The following is a 17,358-nucleotide window of genomic DNA, read 5'->3' as shown; positions in this document are numbered from 1 at the left end:
TATTATTATTATTATTATTATTATTATCTGTTATTATAGCTTCTTTCTCTTCCCAAGTATTTTTGTTTCTCTACTTTGTCTTCAATCATAGGGGTTTACTTCACTGGCTTATTTTTTCAAGCAAGATTTTGATTTTATTTTTCTTCTTCCTTTTAACTTTTCCCCTTTACTGTGGTGACTTCACCTTTGCTCTATTTATGTTTGCTTTTTGCCTTCAGAAGTGTTAATATGGTTGGCCACAACTTGGCCATGGCTTTCACCCATTAACACTAAATATCTGACTGTGCCTGCAGTTAAGTTAGCATAGTTTGCAAGAAATTCTTCTTCTCACTAACGAGATATTGTTTTGGCTTCTGAATTCTCAAATCACAGCTCTCCTCTGGGCTCCAGGGCACCTGGTTTGATTCAAAGTCAAGCGTCATCATCCCTCAGGTGGGAACGTTAGGGAATGGAGTGTGAGAATGGTTTGTCGTGGATTGTGTCTCCCTTCTGATAGAAACTTCATAGCTGACCTAACTGCCCCAGAAAAAGAGAAGAGCTTAGGTCTTAAAATCTGTAACACACTGGGAGTTGACAGTTTTCGAGCACCCTGAAGAGAAGCCAATGGTGCGTCAGCGCAATGGATCGGTGTGTCAAACCCCATTAGTTCTAGGAAACTAGGAGGTGTTTTACAACTGATTCTCTGCACTTAGAACTCAGGACAGTGGGAAGGGGTAAGACTTCGTGGGCCGTGCCTTGCTGAGCTGGGGTGCCAAATTGATCATCTTTCCCAAGGAACCAAGAGTTGAACCAGAGCTCAGAGGCGCACCACAGGGCAGGATGTTTTTCCATTATGACCCTGATTTGTGAACAGAATCTGCTTTTTTTTACAGTGCTGTCAGAATACTTGTTTATTTCCCATGGGTTAGTTAGCCACCAGCTCTCTTAGCAACACGAGATTATTTTCAGTTAACTTCTGCATTGCTAGATTATTTCTACTTACTTATCTCTGTACATTTGATATGGTTCTTACTGCCTCCTGTCCTGCTCTTTTCAAACAGCACGTTTGGTACTCAGTCATAAACAAAGACTATAATCATAAACAAAGCTTCCTAATGAGAGTGCTACAAGCCAACAGAACCCGATTCTCAGAACTCAAGGAATATAAAGCCGCCAGAGGCTCAAGCAAAAAGTCCCCAGACCGCAGTGGAGGGTACAAGCGACAGACCGGGACTAAGGGCTATCACCAGAAGGAAGTTTCCTAGAAAAGAGGGAAGGCATCCACTGATCCGAGACCACTTCATAGCACTGGGGATCGTGAATACTCTCAAAAGCCAAGGGATGTTTTAGAATCCCTGGAAGTCCTACCATGGTTAGCAACCAGGGGCACTGTCCCAGATCGCTTTGTGTCGCCACAACAAACAAAGGAAGGAAACTGTTTGTCACTGAGGTGATATTACACAGCCGGTTCCAGCTGTAGCTCTGTCTCAGCTCCACAGATGAAACTCAAGTCTTGCACAGTAAAGCTAGCATAGATCCAAACTTCCTTACTGTCTCCATCTGGACCTCCGATATTTGAAGAGAATCGCAGGCACGTTTTTGAACAAATCCTTCCAGATTCCGAATGCGAGATAAACAGATAAATAATCTATTTTATATGCAAGATAAATAATCCCACTGGTAGACAGGATGAGTAAAAAGAAAAAAAAAATATCAAGAGTATGAAAAAATCAGGCGGTTCGAAAGAGAAGGTTTTGCAATGGGGCCAATTCCTACCACAACATCATGTTCCATTTGAGCACAAAGCTCGAAGCAGCCACCTTCAAGCAAGACTTTGGGTCGTTTCAAGACCAAAGCACAAGTCTAACCAGAAGAAACTCACCGAGGCAGATCTAAGATCCTGTCTTTGGATCGCAGGGGCTTATTTCGCAAACGCAGAACTCTTCAGGTGTGTCTTAGAAGCAGAACATAAGCAGAAATTCTTGTGAGCCTGAGCTGACATAAGTTCAAAATGTTTCAAACACCTGATGTGTTCATTTTTAAACCTTTAACAGAATCTTATGCTGGCTCGAGAGACATCGAATCAAGGCAACAGTTTCACTCCTCACTGGCCTCATCGTTGCTGGGAACACCACTCAGAGTCGATTCAGACAAAATGGAGCACAAGAGGGTTGGATGGCTGGCCAGATGGTGAAAAAGAGAGAAAACGTTTGAAGGAAGCACGATGTCAAGACACTGTGAAACTCAGTGTGTTTGGTTTAACCTGGAGAGAATACGAAACCTATCTTCAACAATTTAAGTGGTTCCCATGCAGAAAGAGATGGGTCTATTTTTGTATGGCCTGATGTGAAAAATGAGGTAAAAAAAAAAATGAGATGTATCAGTCCCTGTAGAAAAAAAAATAATAACTTTCTATTATAGCTACTCAAGACAAAATAAGGGTTGGGATTTGTATGTTCTGTATTACTGGAAGAACTTAAGAACAGAAATGAGTATTTGCTCAAACACTGTTTGGAGCTGAATTTAATGGTCATTGAGGCTGTTCTATTTCTATGATTGTGTGAGTCTTGATCTCAAGCCCTTGTAAAGCAAGTGCTATGTTATGGGTCTTTACATTCTAGAGTCTTCCCCAGCGCAAGCATATAATGCAGGGGGTTGATATATAGGACTAGGTATTTTTTAACCCTTGGGGTACTCAAATTTTTCCAAGTGCTAAACAATTATTTCCAAGCAAACAAAACACAACACAGAGAGAAACTCCTAAAAGAAACAGGAAAAGAGAATTATACCATTTGTCAATCAAGTCAGCAAAATTTCGACCATCGTCACACAACATTGTAACCTTAAAATATAAACATCATGATGGGATGGGGGAAAAAACCTTCTTTTTGTTGCATTTTCCTATATAAGAGAAACTCATAAATCATTATTTTATAGTTTTCTTGTTTCCTTTTATTTAGTTTTAAACTAAATTTATAGGACTTATTCTTGTGCAACAAATAACTTTATTAAAAGACCTGTAAGAGCCAAGAATACAATTTTGATGTTTTTAATATTTTCAAGACAAAGTACATCCCTTTGTTTATAATAATTCACTATAAGCCCAAACTGCAATCTTCAACCTAAGAAGTAGTGACTTTACTCAGTTCATTGAGCTCCTGGTTTGTTATCGCAGAATTGCTTACGGAGATTAGCCTGATGGAAATAATTATCATTAAGAATTGTATACGTTTATAAGGAAAACCAAATATTTAAAATTTTACTTTTCTAGGAAAAAACACACAGATTAACTTCTGTTGCAAGGAAAGATCATCTTAAGTAGACTTAGGAATAACAACTCAAATATTCCTATTATATTTTGGTCTCACTCTGTTAAAAAAAAAAGTCACTCAGACACCCCAAGAGTTCACATTAAAAAAAATTTTTTTAATGTTTATGTTTGAGAAAGACAGAGAGTGAGCAGGAGAGGGGCAGAGAGAGAGGGAGACACAGAATCCGAAGCAGGATCCAGGCTCTGGGCTGTCAGCACAGAGTCCAAGGCAGGGCTCGAACCCAAGCCTGCTTTGAACCCACGAACCGAACTGTGAGATCATGACCTAAGCCAAAGTCAGATGCTTTAACCAACTGAGCCACCCAGGCACCCCAAGAGTTCACATTTTAAAATCTGCATTGCAGGTGGCTCAGTCGGCTGATCATCTGACTTCGGCTCAAGTCATGATTTTGCGGTTCGTGAGTTCGAGCCCCCCATCGGGCTCTGTGCTGACAACGCAGAACCTGCGCTGGATTCTCTGTCTTCTTTCTGCCCCTTCCCTGCTTGCGGTCTCTCTCAAAAATGAATGAATATCTTTGATGAATGAATGAATGAATGAATGAATGAGTAAAATATGGGTTTCAACTTCACTTGAAAAAAATCAAAAGGTCTGGCCACACTGGGACCCCACTGCCTCATGACAGCAACAAACAGCAAGTAAGCTGTCCACTCCTTAGAAAGAACATGCTCTTGCCAGTCTGCCAAGTGCTCCATGACCTTGTAGTGTATTATACCTAGCCTCTCTCACTCGTGAGCATACTTGCTGGCTTTGCCCGGCAATCACTGATTTCTGACCATGAGCCCAACTACACACATGGATGCCTGTAGGAAGCATCAGGGTAACCCGTGCCTCCCATGATTCCACTAGCCAGCTCTGTACAAATCCTTTCGTGGAATCTAGAGTGGATACATGCCTTCTGGGATGAAGGTGATTCCCAAGAGCCACCACGAGAGCCCACCTGACAAGGGACAGAAGAGACCCCATGCTCCCTATGGGTAAGCAAGACACTTGACCATTTGCCTAGTTGAAAAGGTAGGAGTGTGGGGGAAATTGTCCCAACTTACAACCTTTAACTACATGACGATCACAGGCATTAGATGGAGTGAGGAAGGAGGATTCAAAGGAAGACTTTTAATTACTCTGGCTTTGCAACGGCCAAGTCGTGGGTTAAGCGCGAGGTCTGTCAATGCCCTGCAGCCAAGCCCAACAGGAATACGCCTGATGTTAAACGAATGGGGTTTTATTACTCCTTTCACGAGGGAGAAAAAACGCCACAGACAAGAGTGTGGGAGGGTGTACCTCAGTGAGAAAATGTTAGAAAGCACAGAGTTTTGGTTGGGTTAGCTGGGGAATGGTCTACAAAAGCAGGCGGTTCCCTCCAGCTCGGAAGCTGTCAGAGGGCGGGGCCATTTCATGCCTCGGTATTTCGTGGGTGTCACGGTGACTTTGTTTTTATCTAAGACAAGATTCTGAAGCGGCCCTATTTTTGTTTCCTTTTCTCGTTGTCTCAGAGTAATCGTGTCTGAAGTTGGTGCTCTGTGGAATTACGCGCTCCCGGAAAACAAAGCGGCCTGGCTGTGGGCATCAGGCAGCCCTGTGGGAACACTGAGGTCCAGCTGGGAATGTTAGGTCAGTCTTAACAGCGCGTTAGAGTGTCCAAAATGCGGTCGTGGATATGAATTGGCTTAACTAATGGTAAAACAATTAAGGTAAAACCAACAGAAGATATTTTCACATGAATGTCTCTCATACAGCCCTCAGTTACATGCCAGCGGGATTGAAGCAGACCCCCGCCCCTCTCTAAACTGAGCTCAACTGGAGGAAAAGAAGGGGCAGGATAAGGGGGTTCTCCTACGACGTTACTGGAACCATTCCCAGAGAGAGTCACCTCCGTGGGGTCCCATCTTCAGGAAACGTGCCCTTCACCTTCCATCCTCCGCTTGTCATGGCCGGTGACCGGTCATCCGCCCCAGAATCAGTGTCCTTGTGAAGAACAGAAACTATTTCCCAGAGAAGAGGGGACGCCTTGAGGAAATGCTTCCATCACACAGACAAGAACAGGTGCAGTGTTTGGCTTCCCTGACCAGCTGACCTGGGCTGCTCTCAGCTCTGGGGCCTCCGTCCAAGTGTGTCCCCTGATGCGGGGAGTGCCTGGTGGGGGCAGGAAGTGGGTGTGGAGGATGTGCAGCAGGAGACCAACCTCTGGCCTACAAAATATCAACTGTAGTCAGGAGGGAATGCCACTTGTTTATAATTAATATTTTGTAGTAGGATTAATAGTAATCGGTGGGTTCCGGTTGGCACATGATATTTCAGAATATTGCAGAAGCCCTCAACTTCATGGGACTCCCCCCAGGCCACCCTTGGACACTGAGATGTTAGCGGTCACAAGGTGTTTGGTGTTGGCCTCCACCATGGGTTCGAATCCCAGGCCTCTTGTGGAGAAGGAAGAACAGGGCTCTGTTGTCAGGCAACCCTCCCTCAGTTCAAATCTTCATGGCCTTAAATATGACATCAGTGTTCCACCCATGTCATAGAGGTCCCCTCATCTGCGACGTAGAGGATGCAATACACTTACTTCAGTAGATTTTCGCTCTAAGTGTTGAATGAATTGATGCTTGTTGGTTCAGTGCTGGCCTCCCAATGCTTGCGGCCTCCACTCTGGACATTCCCCCGTAAGTCCCTCCCCGTCGGATTTCCTATTTATTCCCCCCCTTTGGGGAACACACCATTCAGCCTCAGACCAAAAGCCTGTCTAGCCATTTCTTCTTCTGAAGACTGTTTTCTCTTGAAATTTACTCTTCTGGAAGGCATTCTCATCACCGAACATATTAGCTCACTCCTTGCCTAGGATTAGTTTGGGAGGTGTGATAACCCTTGAGAAGGTTATGCCCCGATGAGAAAGACAGGAAAGAGACCATGGAAGAGTAAGTCAGGTGCCATTTTGGTCAGCTTTTCGATTTTGATTTGGGTGGACCGGACGCCGAAACCCAGTAACTACTCGGGACAAGTGATTGGCTTTCCTGGATTTATTTCAGAAGCCACGTTTGTGTTCAACAGGGAAAGTGACTGTGTTCATCTTACAGTCTGTTATAAAGATAAAAAAAAAGAGAGAGAGAATTATGAACACAACTGTAAACCCCTCTAAAGGACCCACGTTTCAGCGTAGGTCCCAGAGAAATCCCAGAGAAATCCAGGATTTCTTTTTCGTATCATGATGTTTTAACATTAATCAAAATCAAGTTCCCTGACTAAAGGGACAGTCTGGGCCACGCTCAAGGACCCACTTCCCTAAGTCATCAAATTCTCCTCCAGTTTCTGCGAAAACCATTCTTTCCCTCCCACAACATCTTCTGTCTTCCTAGGGAAATGAAACCCTTTTGGATCTACAGCCCTAGCTGACCCAGAGCATTTTCCATTGAACATTGTGCCAGAATACTGCTAGCTGGTCCGCCATTCACCAGCCGATAATTACCTCCCAATATTGGTCATAACCATCCACTTAATATGCTTCTGTTCTAAAATTCATCTTCTTATAGGGGAAGATTTCTGAACTTGAAGTGAGAGCAGTACCATCGGAGATTGTATTTAAAAGGGTTTGCGTCTCCATCCTACGATGCTTCTTATAACTGATGTGGGATGAGAGGTGAGTAAATGTTGAAGATTATCAGGAGATACTAAGGAGCCCTGTGGGAGCAAAGATGGTGGCCAGAGCAGAAATATCTTAACGCTCTGTTATTCTGACATTTCTGTATTTCAGGATTTTAAGATTTCATCATTTAGCTCCATATGTTTAGAAGCTTGATTACTGTATCTAAGGTGATGCATGATGAAAGAAAGTGAATTTAGAAACACCAGTAAGAAAACTTCCAGTTTATTGTGTATTATTTGAAATCACATGACGTCTATTCCACGGTTAGGCAATTCCTGCTTGCAGAAATGGACACACAACGCATCAAACCTTCCCACTTTTGCTACACTGAGTCAAAATTCCCACCGAAGTAACCACAGAAGCACCACAGTCACTGAGTTGGGCTTTTTATTTTTCTCTTGTCTCTTCTATTTTCAAAGAATCCTGGCATGATGTCTTCAGCTTTTCCATGACTAGGCTTCCACATGTTCCATCTTGTTCCTCACTATCAACTTTCATCTTTCTCAACAGATACCTTTCCTTGGGTTTTTTTTTTCTTTTTTAAGTTTTTAAAAAAATTTATTTGAGAGAGACAGAGACAGCATGAGTGGGGAGGGGTACAGAGACAGGAAGAGAGAGAATCACAAGCAGGATCTACACTGTCAGTGCAGAGCCCAACGCGGGGCTCGAATTCACGGAAACATGAGATCATGACCTGAGCCAACACCGAGAGTCAGACACTTAACCCACAGAGCCACCCAGGTGCCCCCACCTTGTGTTTTCAAACATAATGGCACATCGCCTGCAGGAGAAAGGTGGGAAGGTGCAGAGATGTTTGGGGGCTTAGCGTTACGCTCTTTCACAATTAGCCCTTAGTGTGACTTTCTCTCTAGTTCCTACCTGTGCGTGAAGGGACTCCTGACATGTTACATAACTTTTCTGAGTCTAAGGAGTGCTGCTGTGAACATAAAATGCATCTGGTGTAGAGCATAGCTACCCACCAATGTTGGATGTTTATCTTGATGTGCCACAGTACAGATAAATAGACTACATGTCTTTTTAAGCCACTGAATAGAGTTGGATCTATAATGTTTACCCGAAGATGTAGGTAGGTGCGAGGGTGGAGACTTCCGGGGTTTCCTTAATATCTCTCTTGTTTTCAAGTATCTGTACGGATGAGACTTTCCTATTCTTTCAGTAAATCATGGTCATGAAACATCCTGGTCGACAAAATATGACCGTATCACTCTAAAATACTCATTTGCCAATGTGAGATTCTCCAGCTCTCTCTGTCCCTCCTACGGGAACCAAGAAGGTTGGATGCTTTTGACTGTTCAGCTGCAAGATGGTTAAGCCGCTGTCAATCCCCAGGGAGAACCATGGGGCAGAACCACCTCCACCCATAATGGACACTCAACAAAAGTAAAAATTGTATCTTTGTTGTATAAAGCCACTGGAGTTTTGGGTTCGCTGTTGCTATAGTGCATTACCAGCCTATATTGATTAACACAGATGCCCAAGACCTCCCCAATGTAGAGAGCTGGATGTAATCAGGTACATTATTTCCATTAGCAAATACACTAAAAATGAACTTCCAGATAAAGATGGCATATTAAACACATGTGTGTGTACTCCTTCCCTCCCAAAACCCCATTATAAGGAAAACAATGGGGAATTTCATAAAATAAACATAAAGATAGAGCAGGAGGGACAACAGCAACAATTTTTTTTTAAGTAGGCTTCACACCCAGCATGGAGCCGAATGTGGGGCTTGAGCTCACGACCCTGAGAGCAAGACCTGAACTGAGATCGAGAGTAGGGTGGTTAAACAACTGAGCCACCCAGTTACCCTGCAGAGCAACAAAATTTTAAAATCTAAAAGCAGATGGATGAGTAATAAGAGGCTTATTATTTAAGAAGGCTGAATTGAAGCCAAGGGTAGAGAAAACAGATTATACCACAGAACCCTCAAAAGTTTTAGTGAGCATACATATGAGCAGCTTCTGGAAGTGGAGGTAAAGGGAAAATAGGGGCCTAAAATAAGGCTTGGTTGAAATCACGTTAGAAATTAGTTTCTATTCAATGTAATTGGGCAAACAAAGATTGGGTACAATGAGGAAATCCCACAGTCTCCCAGAGAGAAAAATAAATGAAAAGTTCTACACAAAAGATCAAGAATCCCGGGGGCTCCCAACTTCTTAACAGGAAATCTTGCAGACGTAAAGAAAAGCATGAGGTATTTTCCTATCCCTATTCTTAAAACTATGTACCCAGCTAAACTATCAACCAAGTGTCAGGCAGAAATATAAAGTTTCAGCAACTGAAGGTCTAAAAAAATTTACCTCCTATTCATCCCTCCAAGAAAAGCTACTGGAGGACATGCTCCACCCAAACTAGGGAGTAAACCCAGAAATAAGTATTGAGATCAAAGAAACAGGGTATCCACTCAAGAGAAAAGAAATGAAAAATCGCCAGGATGGTGAAGATTGGAGAACCTCAGATAACCCTTGTGGAGGAAAACCATTCCACACTGAAACAAGCTGTGAAGGGATTTCTTAAATTAAAGTGTCAGCATGATTAATGTGAATGAGTGTATTAAGAAGAGATTCAGATGACTGCTGGAGAGTCTGTGTTACCCTGGTAATAAATACGTAGACTACTGAACAAAGTTACAGCCTCATCTTCCCTAGCAGGAAGTGAAAAGGTATAAAGCTAAAAAATCAAGAAGAAGGGGTGCTTAGGTGGCTCAGTCAGTTGAGTGCCCAACTCTTGATCTCAGGGTCATGATCCCAGGGATGTGAGATCGAGCCCCACGCTGGGTTCCATGCTGAGCAGGTAGCCTGCTTAAGATTCTCTCTCTCCCTCCACCCCTCTCCACAGCTTCTGCATGTGTTCTCTCTCTCTCAAATTAAAAAAAAAAAAAATCAAGAAGCAGAAAGACCAACACATCATTTAGAGATATGCAGGAAAACACCACAGTCATCAGCTGGAAGAGGTGATAGTGACTTTTGGGGACCTGGGGGAGGGTACAGACGAAAAGGGAATCGACAATCGGCATATCAACTCCTGTAAGTTTACTTGGCTCTTTACACGTTGTACCTGAGTCAATGTTGGTCCCTCCACTGGCCTTCCTCGGTAGCTGTGGAGGGTCCCATTCTCGCCCCAGGACTCTGCCCTGACTGGGACCATATTCGGTCCTCTTTGGGTGGATGGTGGGGGGATATTCTGCCAATGGACCTCTTTTCAAGCTGTGCAAGCAGAAAGCACATAAGCACGTTAAGGTCTCATCTCAAAAACTCAGAGTAAGCCAAGCAAGGTATTTGCCTGGAAGCAGGGAGTTTTAGGTCATTTCACTGGTCTGCACAATCCCTTTCCTATTATTTTTCCCTTTCTGGAAGACAGTGCTGCCACTTTATTTCTAGAGTTCATCTCATCTATTACATCCAAAGTGAAAATCCCACAGCCAGCCGCCTGTGTGCCAGAACTGAGGACCAGTCGAGCTGGGCTGGCAACCCTTCAATTAATTATGCTGCTAATTGCCACACAAGCTGCTCATTCATTTAACATCATTCAACAAATATTTCCAGCTCTTGTTGATGATGATCTTGGCATTTTTCCAGGGCTCTGTGGGGAAGACTGGTACTCCCTTCTTCAGTGACCCATTCCAGATGTCTCTATTTGTTTGTGATTTTCTTGGCTCTATTTTCCATCAAACCAGTCTACTTTACAATTTTCTAAAATTCCTTAAAATATCTGCTGATAAAAACTTCTCTGTCTTCTGGGACTGCTAAGGATTTCATTTTGTTCTTTTACTCCTTTAGTTATTTTCCTGGGATTTGAAGAAGAGCTGGTGGAGGTATATATTTGTTTAATCGCCATCTTGGTATAGAAGCCATGTTCCTAACCTTCATTCATTTCTTAATTTGCTCTGAGTACATTTACAAGAAGTGTATGTTGGTTGCTGCATCTTCAACAAACTGCTATATCTTCTGCACCCTTGCATCTCCAAGAATTTTTAGCACCCTCTGACATAAACAACAGCTGGGTATAAAATCCTGGTCTCACAATCTTTCCACCTTGAAATCTTGTAAGTGTTGTCCCACGGTGGTCTGTATTTGCAGTCACCATCTGGTGACAGACTGCTTCTCATTTCCGTTGTTGATTTCCTTCCGCTTACTTACTGCATTTTCCCACTAAACATGATGTTTAAAAACTTACGTCTAGAATGTACCTCAGAGTGGCTCTCATTTTACTTCATCATGTCTCATACCTCGTATCACATCTCCTATCCTTTCCCAACACATAAGATGCAATCCTTTGTCATGCATTTATCTCTTTTCCACATATGTCTTTATACTTTCTCTTAAATCTCTCCTTTTTCTTCCAATTGAAGCACTTCTTTGATGAGGAAAAAAAAAAAACTCTTGTAAATTTTCTATCACTTCACTGTCAGGCCATGTTGGAAACCTAGTCCTCCCTTCCAAATACCCTTCCTTGCAGAGTTCTTCCAAATACTAAGTGATCTGGGGCAAGATTTTCCACATGGCATTTCCACATGGCTGTCATCCCTGACTCCCCCTTCTTCCTGATACCCACATCTAATGAATTTAAAGTCACTTCTACCTCTTAAAAATTTCTCACATCTACCTACTTCCCTCCATTCCCAGGGCCACTAACGATTACCTTTCCCTCCCTAAATTCTTGTGGTGGCCTCCTAATGGATCTCCCACAATTAGTCTTGCTGTTCCAGTGCTCATTCTTCACGTTATCGCTGGAGAGTCCTTTTGAAAACACACATGTAATCATTACTAAAAGTCTTTATCTTTGTGTTACATCCTCAATCCTAAAATGATGGCTAAAGTGAATCCTAGAGACGACAAGATCATTTGTAATGGAGACTCTGGTTTTCCTTCACTCTCATTAACTCATCTTTGATTTTTCCAGGCTTACAGGAATTTTTCCCCTCTCTCCCAGTGTTGAGACTTTCTCCAGGCTGTGACCTCCGCCTGGATTACATCCCTTTCTGCTCCCTGAGATTTTTTAAAATTTATTGATCCAGATAATGCCTGCGTATTCTTCAAGTCTGCTAAAATATCATGTCTTCTGGAAAAATCACTCCTGATCCCCTCCCCTCGGCCAATCAGAGTGCCCCTCTTATAAGCTTGCCACTTCTCTCCCAGAACTTTCTGTGCTTTGTGCTGCTGGTTGAGACTGGTCTGCCTTACGAGGCAGACCTGGCTCTGTTGGAACAGGGACCACGTCCATCCTCGCTCAGGGCCATGATATCAAGGTACTTGATCAGTTTCACCCAATGAACAACTTTATTAAATAAATCTTCTCTGGGATTTAAATAAAATGTAACCCTTATTCATTTTAGCAACTTTCTCTTCTCTTATTTTGGTGATTTCTTCTCCCTGATCTGCTCTATTTTTGCTTCTGTTATTCTTAATGCACAAAACGTGTCTCCTTTCATTTTTTTTCTCATCCACTTAGAGTCAGGATGCTTCTCCTCTGAGTTCTGACTTTCTTCAACTTCCTTCTACTTGAGTGATTCAGTGTCCTGGGGCGGTCTCTCTTCAGTTCACTCCTTTCATGGCATTTTAAAATTTAACCAGCTTGCTTTTTGTCTGTAAACAATCTGCCTGACTTCAGATCTGTACCTTTTTATGACTGCCTACTCTAGCTGCAAAGATGCTAGGTCCTCTCACACTTGGTCAGAATACCAATTAGAGATTCCCTAGCACTGTATTCTCTCTCATGTAGGAATTGCATTTCACGGGCTACCTTGGAGAGATTCTGCAGATTGTTTCTCTTCTTTGGCACAATCTTTTCTCGGTGGATTTTCAAGCTTTTCGTTCAATCCCAGTTAGTGAACCTACGGTGCTCTATTAATTTCTGGTGTAGTGATTCAACACTAAAATAAATCAGCCGGTGCTCATCACAAGCGCGCTCCTTAATCCACGTCGCCTATGCCACCCATTCTCCTCTTTGTGTCTCCTTTTTCTGTTTGCTCACCCTTAAAGCGGTGAGTAAACGGGTTTAGTTTGATCTGCTTTAACTGTAACACTTCTAAGTCTTTCAAACTCAAGAGAAGAGAGAATGAGAAGGCTACTTTTACTTTGCCACTTGAGGTCCACTTCTCCGTAAGGAGGAGCGAATGCCAACTGTGAAGGATGCCTTTGTGCCTCAGGCTACACTTCCCGGTTGTAGGACCGGAAGTCTGCAGAATCAGTGCCTGCCTTCATTACCGGTATGGTTCCTGCTGGTGTAGGTCAAGGACAAATGCCACAGCTGGTTTCCCTGCCCCATGTGATTGCTGGTGCTTTGAGCTGTTGTCAGAGGTAGGAACAAAGCTCACCCAATGCCAACCTGTCCAAGTTGAGGAACACCTGCTACTTCTAGATACCTGGGCGCCTTTCAGGGAGTCCCTCAACTTATTCTGCAGTCAGGCTTCAAGCACCGAAGCCCATTCACCAATACCTTCGCTTCTTCAATCTGTGCTACAAAAGAACTTTAAGATTTCTGACATATTGATGGCAGCCATTAGTACTTTCTAAGATGGGTAAAGATTTTTCTCTATTCCTTCTTGGTCACCTAAGTGGGAATATGATGACTGTCATCTTTACCCAAATACTCTTTCCAGAATTGCACTGTAACAGCGTTGGTTTCCTTTGTGCTGTGCCACCCGTTACGTATTTCTAGGATGTGACTTTTCTTCATCTACACCGGAAAGTTGAACAGCCTCTGATACCTTTACACAATGGCTCCCCCTTCTGGTCCCACAAGGAGCAGCAAGTCCGTTTTGTACTTGGGGAACAACTCTCCCCCAGAATACTGATCAGGCTTGAGTAAAGCTGAGAAGTTCTCAGCTGGAGCAGACACCTCTCTATTAACTGGGTAATTCAAATTCCTGAGAAGCTTTCAGTGTTTCTTAGGAGACTGCCAGCAGGAAATTTGAGAGCAACAACATCTGCACATCAAGGATACTCTCCAGTTCTGAGCCCATGGATGTGAAGGTCCTGACTTCATCGGGACTCTTCAGACAGTCAACAGGGAAACACAAACCCTGTGTACTGGGGGAGGGCATGTGGAAAAAAGAGTATTTGGTGTCCACCTGTAACTACGCCGTCCTCAGAGACTTGGAGCACTGGGCTTCTCGTGAGTTTACAAGGAAACTGTGGGACTGAAAACACGCGTACAAGTTCTCATTTTTCCTAACAAGATAAAGATGGGATAATATAATGCTCTTAGTGTCCATCCTTCCTTAATGACCCATAGTGGTTTAAAAGCCACAGTCTGATTGGCGTTTTAGGATTTGATCAAACTCAGAAGTATGAAATTTAATCGAGAAGAAGCGTCTCTGCTGTTCGTGAAGCTAAAAAAATGACGAAAAATCTGAGAAAACTTTTGTTTTTTCTTTCCAGCTTATGGTGCTCTCAATATACATGTGTTTTGTGTTTGGAAGTCTGACCTTTTATTTCCTCGTTACCTCAGGCTATAGATTCAAGTCAAATAATAGTTATGTGTGGGTACGTGTGTGTGTGTGAATATATATACCGTTTTATTTTTATATACCTTTTAATATAAAAATAGTCATTTCTACATATGTAGATGAATGTGTTTGCCACTGGAAATGACTGTCAAAATGGGGCACCTAGGTGACTCAGTCAGTTAAGTGTCCAACTTCAGCTTGGGTCATGATCTTGTGGTTTGTGAGTTCGAGCCCTGCATCGGGCTCTGTGCTGACAACTCAGAGCCTGGAGCCTGCTTCAGATTCTGTGTCTCCTCTCTCTCTGCCCCTCCCCTCCTCGTGCTCTCTCTCTGTCTCAAACATTAAAAAAAAAATGTTTTTAATATCATTAAAAAACACTTTGGGAATAATTAAATGAACTAAAATAATCTTTTCCTTGTGCTTAGAGACATCGCTTAATAAAATCACGTTGTTAAGGATAACACGCCTAGAGGTTCCCGTAATGTGCACAAATTGCTATTTTTCATGCACTAACTGATTCTCTCCAAGGCTTTTCTGATTTTACTTGGGACTCCTTCTATAGCTTCTGCCCACTTCAGAGCTTGCTTATGTGGATCTGCCCAAGGAACTACTGATACATGTCTACGTGCTTTCAAAATGCTTGACATTCAAAGAAAACCGTGTATCGAAAAGTCGTTAAAAGCAAATTATTTTTAAAAACTCAAGCTGCAGAGAGATGACATTTGTCCTTGCTTCTTGCCTTACACTCACAGGCATGAGGAGAGGTCGCAGAAGTGGTCACCCAAGGAATCCTATTTCCTACTGGTTTTGGAACTTTTTGTAAAAGTAGTCATGGGGTGGGGGGCACACCTGGGTGACTCAGTCGGTTGAGCATCTGACTTCGGCTCAGGTCATGATCTCACGGTCCGTGAGCTCCAGTCCCACACTGGGCTCTGTGCTGACAGCTTGGAACCTGGAGCCTGCTTTGGATTCTGTCTCCCTCTCTCTCTGCCCCTCCTCGACCCACACTCTCTCTCTAATATAATTAAACATTTAAAAAAATTTTTTTTAAGTAGTCATAAGAACCCGCAGGGATGTTATTAATGGATCTACTATTTATTCTACATTTCAGGAAACAGTAATTTCTTTGAGTAACCCCCACCCCCAATCCCAGCGTATCATGTGGCTGAGGTAAGACTCCACTTTGGCCAATCAGAGCAACCAATCTCCCCTCCCTGGCGACTGGGATCTGGATGGCCAGCGAAAACCCCTGGACTTTCACGAAAGTGACCGGAGAAAGATGTTCCCCTTACGCTGGATTGAACCTGGCAGGCAGCCACCTTGTCACCCCCTGGAACCCAAGAACCAACCAACATGGGAGCAGAGAGAAGAGGACAGCTGTGTCACCCGAGGCACTAGATCCGTCTAAGCTTGAAGCCTTGAGCCCCTCAGTTACACAAAAGAATACCATCCTTTAAAAAACCGTGATTGTGTTTTCTATCATTTGCAATGGGAAAAGTTCCAACTGAGTTTTTAAAAAAATCACTGAGGTTCGATCTTAAAACTGAAGAATCACAATCCATCAGGATGAGACGTACACACACACCCCAGTGTCGTGGTGAGAATAACCAGAGTGAAGGAGCGAGGGAGGGTTGGACGGTGAGATGGACTTTCCCTTGCTCCCTGCCTCTGTCAACAGGCACACAGATGTGGCTGCGATGGGGGCTGAGTGCCTCAGGGTGACTTTAACCCACACTGTACCTTTCAGCCCAGAGCACCCTCCTTGTAGATCTAGGACCTCCTCATACAGCTTGTTTGGGTTTGGGTTTGGTCTTCTTAGAACTAGAATTCCAAACAGAAAACTAGTCCAGCATTTCTTTGGTTATAATGTAGAAGGACACTCTGAAAAAGTCAAGTGGGAGCAGAGCTGCTGGGATCGGAACTGGGGTGGGGGTCTTAGAGCAGTAGCACCCCCCCCCACACACACACACATACACACCCACCCAGCTTTCTCACTAGCCTCCCTGGGCCTCCTGGTCCCTCCGATCCCAGAGGCTGAGGACCTGCCAGGAGCTGGGAGAAACCACAGAGCCCTGTGACCAATTCTCTAATCGTGACCAAGAAGCATCTCCTTCAGACGTACTCAATTTCCGTAAGTAATAGATAAGTACGTTCTAATAGTGTAACACGTAACAAACAGTCCAGTTGTCTAAAAATACAGCTCTTTGTGAGTCTGCTGCTTCCACAGAGGAGAGTACTGTAAAAAGCATGGACAATTTACTTTTAGGATCTTGCATACAAGCATCTGTCGAAATAGAGAGCATCACTTCATGGGGCATTGATGCAAAAATGGCCAACAGAGGGGCACCTGTCAGTTTAGCGTCTCTGACTCTAGGTTTCGGCTCAGGTCATGATCTCGCAGCCGTGAGATGAACCTGTCGGGTTCCAAGCTGAGCTTGGAGCCTGCTTAGGATTCTGTCTCTCTCCCTCTCTCTCCACCCCTCCCTTCTCTCTCTCCACCCCTCCCTTCTCTCTCTCTAAAATAAGTAAAAACAAATTTTTTTAAATGGCCAAAGGAAAAAGGACCTTAATTATCCTGATCTTGGTAATCATTCCACAATGTATATATTGGGCCACCTCACCCCCATATATAATTGCCTTTGCCAATTATTCCTTAACAAAGTTAAAAAATGAAAAGGATCTTGAAGATGCCAATGAGATTTTCTTGTTTAAGATTCCACATTCTATATTTCATTCCCTTTATCCTCTCTGTTAAAGGGATATTTATTGGTAGAGCACATATTTAAGAACTGTCTGTGTATTTGCTCTGAGGTTCATTTCCCAGCCCTTTTTAGTCTAGGCCTTCCTTCAGAAATATAAAACACTGAGATCTTCTTTGTGTTACTTGAGATTTCAAGATAATGCCTACCAACGAAAACAAATAAGCAATTACAGGATTCAATATA

The 17,358-nt window shown here is 43.2% G+C and overlaps 1 long non-coding RNA gene across 1 annotated transcript; it reads left to right on the top strand.

Moving 5' to 3' along the window:
• The first annotated feature begins 5,821 nt into the window (after positions 1–5,821).
• On the top strand, positions 5,822–15,880 carry LOC102899372. The gene is made up of 3 exons (XR_441809.4): positions 5,822–5,965; positions 6,830–6,936; positions 15,525–15,880. It is a non-coding gene; the product is annotated as an uncharacterized LOC102899372 (long non-coding RNA).
• The last annotated feature ends 1,478 nt before the right edge of the window (positions 15,881–17,358 follow it).

Source organism: Felis catus, chromosome E1, assembly GCF_018350175.1.
Source record: "Felis catus isolate Fca126 chromosome E1, F.catus_Fca126_mat1.0, whole genome shotgun sequence".
Lineage (NCBI taxonomy): Eukaryota > Metazoa > Chordata > Mammalia > Carnivora > Felidae > Felis > Felis catus.
The sequence above is the reverse complement of the archived record's forward strand: the minus strand, read 5'-3'. Positions and strand labels throughout refer to the sequence as shown.